This window comes from Silene latifolia, chromosome 11 (assembly GCF_048544455.1).
Source record: "Silene latifolia isolate original U9 population chromosome 11, ASM4854445v1, whole genome shotgun sequence".
Lineage (NCBI taxonomy): Eukaryota > Viridiplantae > Streptophyta > Magnoliopsida > Caryophyllales > Caryophyllaceae > Silene > Silene latifolia.
In genome coordinates this window covers 199,656,461-199,668,105 of record NC_133536.1, presented here as the reverse complement: position 1 = coordinate 199,668,105, position 11,645 = coordinate 199,656,461, and positions in this window count along the sequence as shown.

The window sequence follows — 11,645 nt, the reverse complement described above, 5'->3', positions numbered from 1 at the left end:
TATGCTTCTAGGCAATTGAAGCCGTATGAGGAGAACTACCCTACACATGATCTAGAGTTGGGTGCAGTGGTATTTGCTCTCAAGATTTGGAGACATTACCTTTATGGGGCGACCTTTAAGGTATTTTCGGATCACAAGAGTCTCAAGTACATCTTCACTCAAAAGGAGTTGAACATGAGACAGAGGAGGTGGATGGAGCTGATTGGCGATTATGACATGGATATTATCTACCATGAAGGAAAAGCCAATGTTGTTGCAGATGCTTTGAGTAGGAAGAGTGTACATTCCCTGTGTACATCTTTATCTTTGATGAGGTTGAGAGATGAGGTGGGGAAGTTTGGGATACATATGATGCAGAGAGGGGATGCTGTGGGAGATTTGTCAGTACAGCCTGATCTTTATGATGATATTCGAGGTAAACAGGCTTTAGATCCTAAGATGGTTGAGTGGAGAGCTGGAGTAGAAAAAGGGACAGTGTCTCGATTTTCTATTCATACATATGGTATTTTGAGGTTCGATGGTAGGTGGTGTGTCCCTAATGATGAGGAGCTGAAAAATACTATCATGACAGAGGCACATTGTACACCTTATTCAGTACATCTAGGTGGTGACAAACTGTACAAGGACTTGAAGAACACGTTTTGGTGGCCTGGGATGAAGAAAGAAACAGCTGAGTTTGTGGCCCGTTGTTGGACATGCCAGAGAGTTAAAGGGGAACAGCGACGACCACAAGGTAAGATTCAGTCTTTAGAGGTACCTGAGTGGAAGTGGGAATCCATTTCTATGGATTTTAACGTGGGTTCGCCAAAGAGTCAACAGGGTAACAACATGATATGGGTAATAATGGATCGACTGACCAAGTCAGCTCACTTTGTGCCAATGAAAGATACATGAACTAAAGCACAATTAGCTATGGCTTATCGAAAGAATGTGCTCAAGTTACATGGAGTCCCTAAGGACACAGTGTTGGACAGAGATGCGAGATTTATATCAAGGTTTTGGAAAGAGTTACAGGAGTCTTTGGGAACAACTTTGAAGATGAGTACAGCTTTTCATCCTGCGACAGACGGTCAGACTGAGAGAACAATCAAAACCCTTGAGGATATGTTACGAGCTTGTGTGATGGACTTTGGTGGTAGCTGGGAACAGAGGTTGGATTTGATAGAGTTTTCTTACAATAACAGCTATCACACTAGTATTGGCATGGCACCGTTCGAGGCTTTATATGGGAGGAGATGCAGGAGTCCGATTTGTTGGGACGACAGTGCTGAGGCAGTGGTTCTAGGACCAGAGATGGTACATGAGATGGTTGAACAGATTAAGATGATCAGGGAACGGAGGAGAGCAGCTCAGGATAGGCAAAAGAGTTATGCAGATCTACATCGCCAGGATATAGAGTTTCAGGTTGGGCATAAGGTTCTTCTGAAAGTGTCTACTATGCGTGGGGTTATGAGATTTGGGAAGAAGGGCAAGCTAAGTCAGAAGTTCATCGGGCCTTATGAGATCTTAAAGCGGATTGGAGAAGTTGCATATCGTCTGGCTTTACCAGCTGTGTTAGAGAGAGTGCATAATGTGTTTCATGTATCGCAGCTGCGGAAGTATGTGAGTGACCCATCACATGTGTTAGAGGCAGAGAGCTTAGAGCTAGATGAGTCCTTATCATATCTTGAGGTACCTAAGCGATTCTTGGACCGGAAGGTTAGGAATACTAGGAGTGGTGAGATAGTTTTGCTTAAGATCCTTTGGTCTAACCACGAGACTGAGGAAGCTACATGGGAGGCAGAGGAGGCCATGAGAGAGCGTTACCCTTTCCTTTTTGATCAGGTATGTATGGTTATGAGGACGTAACCTTGTTTCTTTTAGGGGGGTAGGAGATGATCGCAAATAGTTTTTAAGAGTTTTTATACCCTTTTTATGTTGTGTCGGTATGGTTGTTGTCGTTGAGTCGGGTTGAGTTTGAGTTAGTAACATGTTTTATGTTGAGTTTGTTTTGGTTGTTGAGTCGGGAGTGTTGTAGTGTGAGTCTTTGTTTTGTTGTGGTTTGAACTTCGGGGACGAAGTTCTTTTTAAGGAGGGAAGACTGTAATACTACGGATTTATGAGTCTTTGGGTACTCTATCGAGTAGGCCTTACTCTGTCGAGTAAGGGTGAGTTGCATTTTAAAATAGTTTCTGACCTGTTGGGTACTCGATCGAGTAACGTATATACTCGATCGAGTAAGGGGGCACTCGATCGAGTACCTCGGCTACTCGATCGAGTAGCCGGTTTACGAGGGATGATTTCTCGGGTTTTGTTAATAATGCGATTAAGTATATAATAACCTCCGTCACTTTTATTTAGACACTTTTAAAACCTAATTACTTTCAAAGAGAGAAATCAAACTACGTTCTTCGCATCAATCACATTGTTGGCAAATCCCGGAGCTTGGAAGGTCGGATTTTACCTTTCTTTATACCGTTGTGATCCTTGCGTCGAGGGTAAGATTTATGTACCGTTTTTATAGTATTTCATTAAAGTTGGTTAAACCCTAGTGTTGGGATTTGGGGGTTTTGTTGTACTTATATGTTTGGTAGTGATTATATGTTTGTATGTTAGGAGGAGGATTCGTAGAGGAAGCGTTTTGATATCAGCTGTGAGATCGTCTGATTATGTTGTGCTTTCCAGGTAGGGTTTCCCTACTCAGTATTAGTCCCATAATGTGTTGTGGTGTTTTGTGGTTGTTGAATAATATCATACTCGTATTGTGACGATTGCTGGATTTGGTTGCTGATAGTAGTTGTGATTGATTGTATCTGTCTGTGTTATTCGGGGTACGTCCCTGGCTGAGTGGAGTCACTTGCGGGAGTGGCTTCACGCCCATGATTCGCCTTCTGTGGAACCCGCCACAGAAGGGATGTGCACATTAATGAATTTGGGTTTATCGCTCGATGGAGATGAGCGGGGCTTAGGTGGGAACGGCTGCGGTCCCCCACTGGCGGCGAGGAGTGACCTGTTGCTATGGGCACTCTGGCAGGGCTACACACTTTAGTGTGTAGTCAGGATTGTGGAGTTGGGTTTGGAGTTTGGAGGATATCTGTGATGATTGAGCTGTTGTTTTACTGTATCGTTGGTTTATATAGATTGTGTGATTAGTACTGACCCCGTTTAATGTTTTAAAAACTGTGGTGATTCATTCGGGGATGGTGAGCAGGTATGAGCAGGTATGAGTCGAGTTACTGGGATAGCTGGGAAGTGCCACCGTCTGATGATAGAAGTCTTCCGTTGTAGCTTAGTAGTTTAATAAACATTTCAGTTAATTCAGTAGACAGTTGGTTTTGAGAACATGTATTCGTATTTTGGATTTGGTTTTGAGATTGTAACCTTTCGCTAAATTATTTCTATTTAAATGTTGTTTCGTTATTGTCTATTTGACTATCATTGCCTCCGGTAACCGAGATGGTAGCATCCTTATACCTGAGTGGTCCTGGTAAGGCACTTGGAGTATAGGGGTGTTACATAGAGTGAGTGAGATGCTCTTTGAGGATTCTTTGTGAACCTTTAATTCGTCGAAATTGGATTAGTGGAACTTGAGTTAAGTTAAGTAGGAAAATTTGTATGACAAACCTATTTACTTTTTGGTTGGTGGCCTTTATAATTTGGGGATGTGACCACCTATGCTTGTGAATTCGTGTGTGAATAAGATTTTGTTTGGAATGTTATAAAGTATAAGGAACTTGGGATTATGATCTTTTATTAAGTATTTTACCATAGTGGAACTCCTAGTGGTCGATAGTTGGTTATGAGTGTAACTCTTTTATAGTTTTGATCTTGTTTCGAGGAAATCCTCGAAGGTAATATGGTTGTGAGATTTATTTTATTAGGAAGTTTTAGAAACCGCCTAGGATCTTGCTGTCATTTGATATTCGACTTTCTGGCGTTTCCTTGTTGTCTAATTTTCCTTCCTCTTTGACCATAAGTGTTACCGTTCATACCTTTCTTCTTCGCTTCACCATGCTCCTCCTTTAAACTTGATATTCGTAACCTGTGAAACTCCATCTTTTACACCCTTGTAAATTTGACTTCAATTCTTACCCTATGAAGTTCATCATAGCTCTTTTGTTGGTTAAGTTTGAACCCTCTTAGCGTACCTTGTTTTCGTGATATCTAAGTTCTTTTCATTTCGTACTATTTCTAAACATTTCAAACTACCAGTTTTGATCCATTGTTAAAAGTTTATGTTACTTTTACAAAACCCTACCTATTTTAAAGGTTTGAAAATGGAAATTTGATTTAATTCTCCTTTTGTTCTATAAGTGTAACTTCTTTTATTGATTTTTAATTGCTAAACCCGAGTTACTTTTAATTTTCCTCAATTTCTAACTAACTTTGATCTACTTATGATTTCTTTGTCAGAGTTTAATATCATATTTTCGAAATTTGACTCCCTTTTGAGTTTAAAAGTGAAACCTTTATCTCTAATTTGGCTTTGGCCAAAGAAAATTTGAGTGAATTACCTTTTGCTTTCGATTTTGACGTTGATCGGATGTTAGAATTCGTTATTAGAGACGTTTAATAACTTGTTCTACGCTTGTCGGCGAATGATTTTTGTTTTAAATTTGTCTTTGACTTGGAAGATTAGCGTTCTTGTGTGCACGACAAGAGCAATTTCGTTCTATGAATGAGACTTATGCTTTTGAAAACTCTTCATTAATGTTTTTGAAAGTATTTGATTTTCGATTTATAGAAATGGTTTGCTTTTGACCATATCTTCGATTTGGAATGTGATGTTCTTGAATGCGCAACTAGAGCACTTCCGTTTCTTTGATGAGAATCTGGTTCTGTCGGAAAATTTTATTTGAAACTTTTGAAGGGATTTTGATTCTTACGATAAGTAACCTTTTAATGTTTTTGTTACCGATTTCAAAATTCCGGTTTTATTTTTATATGACTTTCATTTCTATTTTCAAGTTTCGAGGACGAAACTTTTTAAAAGATGGGGTGATTGTAACACGCGCTGACTTTCCATTTTGACATTTATAATTTAGTTAACCATTTTGCTGTCTTATTTAGATATTAAATTATTTAATTTAATTAATTTTATTTTTAAACATGATTTTTATAAATATTATATTTTTAAAGCTTAGCTTATACAAAAAATAAATATTTTGGTCGGATAATGATAATAATAATAACAATAATAATAATAATAATAATAATAATAATAAAAAAAAAAAAAAAAAAAAAATAATAATAATAATAATAATAATAATAATAATAATAATAATAATAATAATAATTTCCGTCTTGAGTTGTAGTGGGCTTGAGACGTAAATTTTGGTGTATATCGACTCAATTTTACATGTGGGGCCTAGTATGACTATTTGGCTCACGTACTACTCCTTCCTCCTCATAAAAATCATGAAGGAAACCCTAACTACATCTTCCTCCTCAAAATTTCAGCACACCTTCAACAACAAACACCATTTTTACACCTTCCTCTTACAAATCTTCAAAACTCCATAACTTGCTCAATTCTTATCCGAATAAAGTGATTTTTGCGTCTATCTATTCCTCCCATCGCCCTCCATCTTTCTAGGTAAGAAAGGAACCGACTTTTCTCCATAAATGGGGCTGTCGACCCATTTTATACATGGTACCCTTTTTCTAATTTTGATTCTTAGTCTTAATTTGTGTTTTCTTATGTTTAGGAGAAAGATTAATTAACCCGGAGATGGATTCTTGAAAGGTAGATGAGTCTATTGTGGATTTAAGTGCAAAAAGGTAACGGTGATGGGTTACTCGACTTTCATGTTAAAATTGTGTGAATTAGGTAGTATTAGACTCATATGAATGTTAAATTTGGTGCCTTTCATGACTTGTGGTGAATTGGTGTTTATCAGAATACTTGTATGATATTTTCACATATATAAGGAGGAATTTTCATGCCTTGTTATAAGATGGTGAAATATGAGATTTGTTTTAAAGGAATTCCTTCATAATTACATGATTAAGCCTTACTTTAATGATTTATAATCAACTCCATATGTTAATTACATCTTGAATGTGGTAATTTTTCATGTATTCATCATATTAGAGAAGTATAAGATGATTGAAATTAAGATGGTTGAATTTGGAAGACTTTAGATGGTTGTTTGATGGGTTTTTCGTGTACAGTGAGTCCCTGCCGGTGGGCCGGCAGCCGGCCTACGCAACCGGCAGCGCGTCATTGTATTTCGGAGTTATAAAAATTGGAAATTAAGCCTTGTATGCCTCTGCCGGCGGGCCGGCAGCCGGTCCACCAACCGGCAGAGAATCCCTTGTGTTTTTGTCAAATTCATATGGGAGGATGTATGTCCCTGCCGGTGGGCCGGCAGCCGGTCGACCGGGAAAGAACACACTTGAACATTTTTGCTTGGTTTTAACTTGACATGTATCCTGTGCCGGTGGGCCGGAAGCCGGTCGACCGGCAGAGAACACACATTGGGCATTGTTGACCTTGTTTACCTTGACCTGTATTCCCTGCCGGTACCCCGGCAGCCGGTGCCCCGGCAGAGAATACACTTTCAGCTATTTTGGCTTTGTTTCACCTTAGCATGTATGCTCTGCCGGTGGGCCGGCATCCGGTGCCCACACCGGCAGAAAGTACCTGTTATTTATTATACTCTTATCCTTATACATGCTTCACATGAATTGTTTAGATTATGTTTCTGCAATCATTTTTACTCGTATTGGTGACTCAAGTGCGACGTTTTATATTGTGTGACTACTTGACATTCCTTATTTACCCTTTCGGACCTTGGGTCACGGTTAGGTGCCATGTTTCCGAGTTGCGTTATCCTTCCGCCTCTTCGAAAATCTTGGGGTACGGTTAGGTGCCATGGTTCCGATTTGGGGTTATTCAACCTTGGGGCACAGTTAGGTGCCATGTATCAAGTCTTGGATGCGGATAGGTCACCACATGTCAAATCGGGTGTCGCCCATCCCGAGAGTCTGGCCAGGTTTAGACTAGGACCGTATTATGATCGTCGTCCTACCAGGAGATTGGAGTCTAGATGTTTGTCTTTTTTGAGTCCATGCTACGTAAATGTCTTGCTTGGTTATGGTCATTGGCGTGTCCTTATATACGAGAGTTCACGTCTTATATATTTGTTTGTGGGAGTCTTGGTCCTATCGGATACTAGTGGTGAGATGCAAGCCCCTAGTTGCGATATGATCGCCGGGATCGATGTTCCCATCCGTTCTTATGGTGAGATGCAAACCATAAGTATGAATGCGACATTAGTAGCCACGTCCTGTGATATGGTTGTTAAGAAGTTTTCAAAGTAATGGCAATGGTGTCCATCCATGTATTTTCTATTTAATGGATCCGTTGTTTATCTTCTTCATATGATTCAATGCCTATCTTCTTATGAATGCAATATACCTATCTCATTATGATTATCGTGTATATCCCTTATTCATTATTATTCAAGTATGATGTATGATCAATAGGTTTAATTAAGTGCTTGTTTACTTGTATTTTGACATATTGTGGTTGGGAGAACCCTGAGTTACTCCCCACTGACTATGGCGTTCATGTTTACATGAATGCTGACAGGTTTGTGATGCAGATTATGGGGAAGACGTGTGAGCTAGCGAGAACGTTGACCCTTGGACTTTAGTTATCTTTTTCTTAGACTCACCTATCTTTAGACTTGTACTTATTCGTGGGATATCTTTTTGCCAACGCACTTTGTTTTTAATTGTAAAACTAAATTATTTTACTTCCCCTTTTCGTTTGATCACTTATGGTGGATTTCACACTTTAAACTTTTAAAGGTTTTAAAAATATTGTATTTTCCGCTTAGATTTAATAGTTATTTTGATGCCTTATCGAGGGATGTCACAGGAGTAGCCCCCTTAGTTATAAAGTGCTATAAACTCTTCTTTTCCAACAGTGTCGGGCACTCATAGGATTATTGCAACACACCCCCTCACATGTGAGGGCCTTCGAAACCCAAGGCGAAAACTTGGGAGCTCAAAGGTGTGGGAATTTATGAGCCCGCAAAAGCGTCCTTCACTGGTGGCATCATTTAAGCCCAATTTTTAAATCTGAAGCTCAAGACAAAACTTTGGGATCTGATACGATGTCAGAACATGCAAATAGGTCAGGCCATACCCAAATAAAAGAGCGATAGACCACTTGACAACAAAAGGTAGGTTCCATCCTAAAACCAAATGACAATAGGAGGAGTAAACCATTGGTTATAATAAGGTGGCACAATATATCTGTCTCCAACATTATGGGACACTCACATGTGGAATTATTCCAACATAACTCTCGATCAAGTAAGTGCAAGGGCACTCGATCAAGTGACCTTTGTGATAGATGAATTTTGATTCTGGAATAGTAGCACTCGGATCAAGTAATTTAGGCACTTGATCGATTCGACCTTATTTCTCAGCCATGCGTGATTTTTCTCATTATTTAGGCTCATGATCAATGTTATGTTAGGACCCTTTAATCCTAATCCTTTTCTAATTACACCAATAACTATATAAGTGTTATGAAATCAAAACTTAAACTATTTGCCTCATAATTATCATTGAGATCAGGATATTATTTTGTGTGTTTACTCACCTTTGTCCATAGTCTAGGACTGGTTAAGACAATTCAAAATCTGATAAAGAGAGTGGAGTATATTATGGTGTGAGAGCTTAGTGACAGTTATTGTATTTGCGTATTTATATATATATATATATATATATATATATATATATATATATATATATATATATATATATATATATATATTTCGTAAAGGTACATAATTGTTGGAGCATTTAGGAGTTTGATTTGGATGACTTATTATTTGGATCAAAAGTGGTGAAGTTTTAGTAAAAACGTGTCATATTGTGCTAGAGGATGAAAAGTAGTTCACAGTCGTTTGTTGGCAGGATGGGAATTGAATTATTAGAGTGAATATTCGGTTAATGACTAGACAATTTTCTGTTGATGAAAAGAAATTGTTGAGGATCTAGTGGTATTTACGACTACGAGGATGTAATCTTATTTTTAATAGGGGTAGAATGTCACACCGTTGTTATAGTTATGCATTTAAGGTGTTGTTAAAGAAACATACTGCACGAATAATAAACCTCAACTAATAAGCTCCCACAAATCCATAAGTATGATATCAAAAGGTTAAGAAGTAATACATTTACTAGCAAAATAAGGTAATTTGTGGTGTTTTGCTAGAATGCAAGTTTCACAATGAAAATTGTGAGTTTTATTAATAGAAAAGTACAAAGGTACAGTTAGTTATTTGGACAGAGACACATGACCTAATCTACAATGAGCTAGATGTACATCTGTATTAGTGAAACATGAACTAGAAGCACGTGCTATATTACAAGTATAACTAGGATTACAGGAATGTCCACTAGCTATTGTATTTTTGGCAAGCCTAAGCTTATAAACTCCAACCAATTTCTTACCAACATAAACAACCCTTTCAGTGATAAGGTCTTGTAAAATACATGCATTATTAGAAAATTTGGCATGTAATCCTATATCATGAAGAAGTCTCCCCACAAATTAAGTCTATCATTAAGAATGACATCTCCAGCCTTTTTGCCAACTTTAACATTACCATCAGATAATGTACTTTTGACATGTTTAGGCAAAAATCTCACAATACTAGTAAACTGATCATAAGTCATGTGATCATAAGCACCAAAGTCAAAAATCAAATAATAAGCACCTTCTATGGAATCAACTATTGAATTAACAACATAAGTAGTAAGGATGTATTTGCAAAAGTTACAATTGTGAATTTTTTGAGTTGGTCCCCCTTGCATAGAATTTTGAGAGTTGGTGTACTAATCTCATCAAGAAATACCTATTATAGGTATATTAGGACCTTAGGAACAAATTAGTACCGGACTTTTAAGGCCAATTCCAAACGGTCGGGAAGTTAGTCTAAGGAAGACTTTTGTTGCGCATGAAAATGAGCATGTTCAAGCATCATGTGAAGTCATTGTCGTCTTTCCTCTTTCGGCCAAGTAGCTCAAGGAGATTTGTTAGAATCTTCTTTTTGTCCCTAGCGGCCTTACTAATTCTATTGGAGCCTATTGGAGCCATGGACGAGGCAGCTAACAAAGTCCAACCCCTTTTAATTGAACCTGGAGCTAACAACAAGGAACTGTGCTTTATGCTTTATACTTTTCACTTTGTTGTTGTTATTTAGTTTATGTAAGATATTGTAGTCGTTGGTTTTAAACATTTATAAGCCAATTGCAACCCTTAAGCTGTTATTTTATACGTTCAAGATGTAATCCCTGGGTCTATATAAACCAAGGAACCAATATATAACAATCAGATTATGTGAATACAAAAGAGTGAAACCTAGTTTCTCCTACTTTTCTTGGGTATGTGCTTGAGAAAACCTTCTTTACTTAGTGCTGAAAGTTGTGAGCGTGTCCTTTGTTGTGTGCTGGAATAACTCATTAATCTTGTTCATTGGCTTTGTGCTTTGAACAAGATATCACAATTCTTAAGCTTTGTTGTTTTATTCCAAATTGGTTATCAGAGCATTGGTTGAGAGTTTATTAATCCTAACTACAATAAAAACACAAAAACAACAAAATGAGTGAAGAGAGACTAGCTGGAATGGAATCCAAAATAGATGACTTGATCATAGGAGTGGTGATGGTCAGAGCCTTAAGGAACTTCGTTGAGCCTGCCACAATTGGTCATGGTAAAGGCAGAGGGAGAGAGAGACCACCATATTTTGGAGGAGGACCACCACCACGTGGAGGGGAGAACAACTCAGACACTGATGACACCATGATAGAGAGGATCAATAGGGATATAAAGGTATAAATTTTTGACTTTTATGGTAGTTTAAACCGTGAAGACTTACTAGATTGGTTTAGATCTGTTGAGAGAGCCTTTGAGTATAAAGGGTATACTGATAGAAAGGCTTTTAAGGTTGCTATTATGAAATTGAAAGGTTATGCTTCTCTTTGGTATGAAAACATGAAAAACCATAGGATTAGAGATGTTGAAGAACCTTTTATGTCTTGGATTAAGTTGAGAAAGAAAATAAGCAAAACGTTTGTGTCTATGGATTACACACAAGACATGTTCATTAAGCTCACCCAACTAAGACAAGACCAAAAATATGTAGAGTCTTACCTTAGCGACTTTAAGTAACTCACTCTGCAATGTGAGATTACTGAGAAGCTTAAGCAAAATATTGCTAGGTTCTTATAGGGCTTAGATGAGAAAATAGCTAGTAGAGTCAGGCTATAACACGTTTGGTCCTTTGATGAGGCAATCAACTTGGTCTTAAGGGTTGAGTAGATGGGTAAAGGTAAGGCCTCTGTGTCAAAATCACTACCCAAAACACCTTCCTTTAAGCCGTATACTAGAGTCAAGATAGGAGAGACTCTCATCCAGCTAAACCAGCCATTCTTGACAAGGGTAAAACAACTGAGGTGAGCCAAAGGAAAACCATTCCCTTAAGAAATGTTCAATGCCAAGGATATGGTGACTTTGCTAAGGAGTGTCTCTCAAAGAGAGATTTTAGCACTCTAGAAGTAGTCCAATGGGGAGATGATAAGATTATTGTCTGTGATAATGAGGAGGAGTCTGAGAAGACAGTAATAGTGTTTGTGCCTGA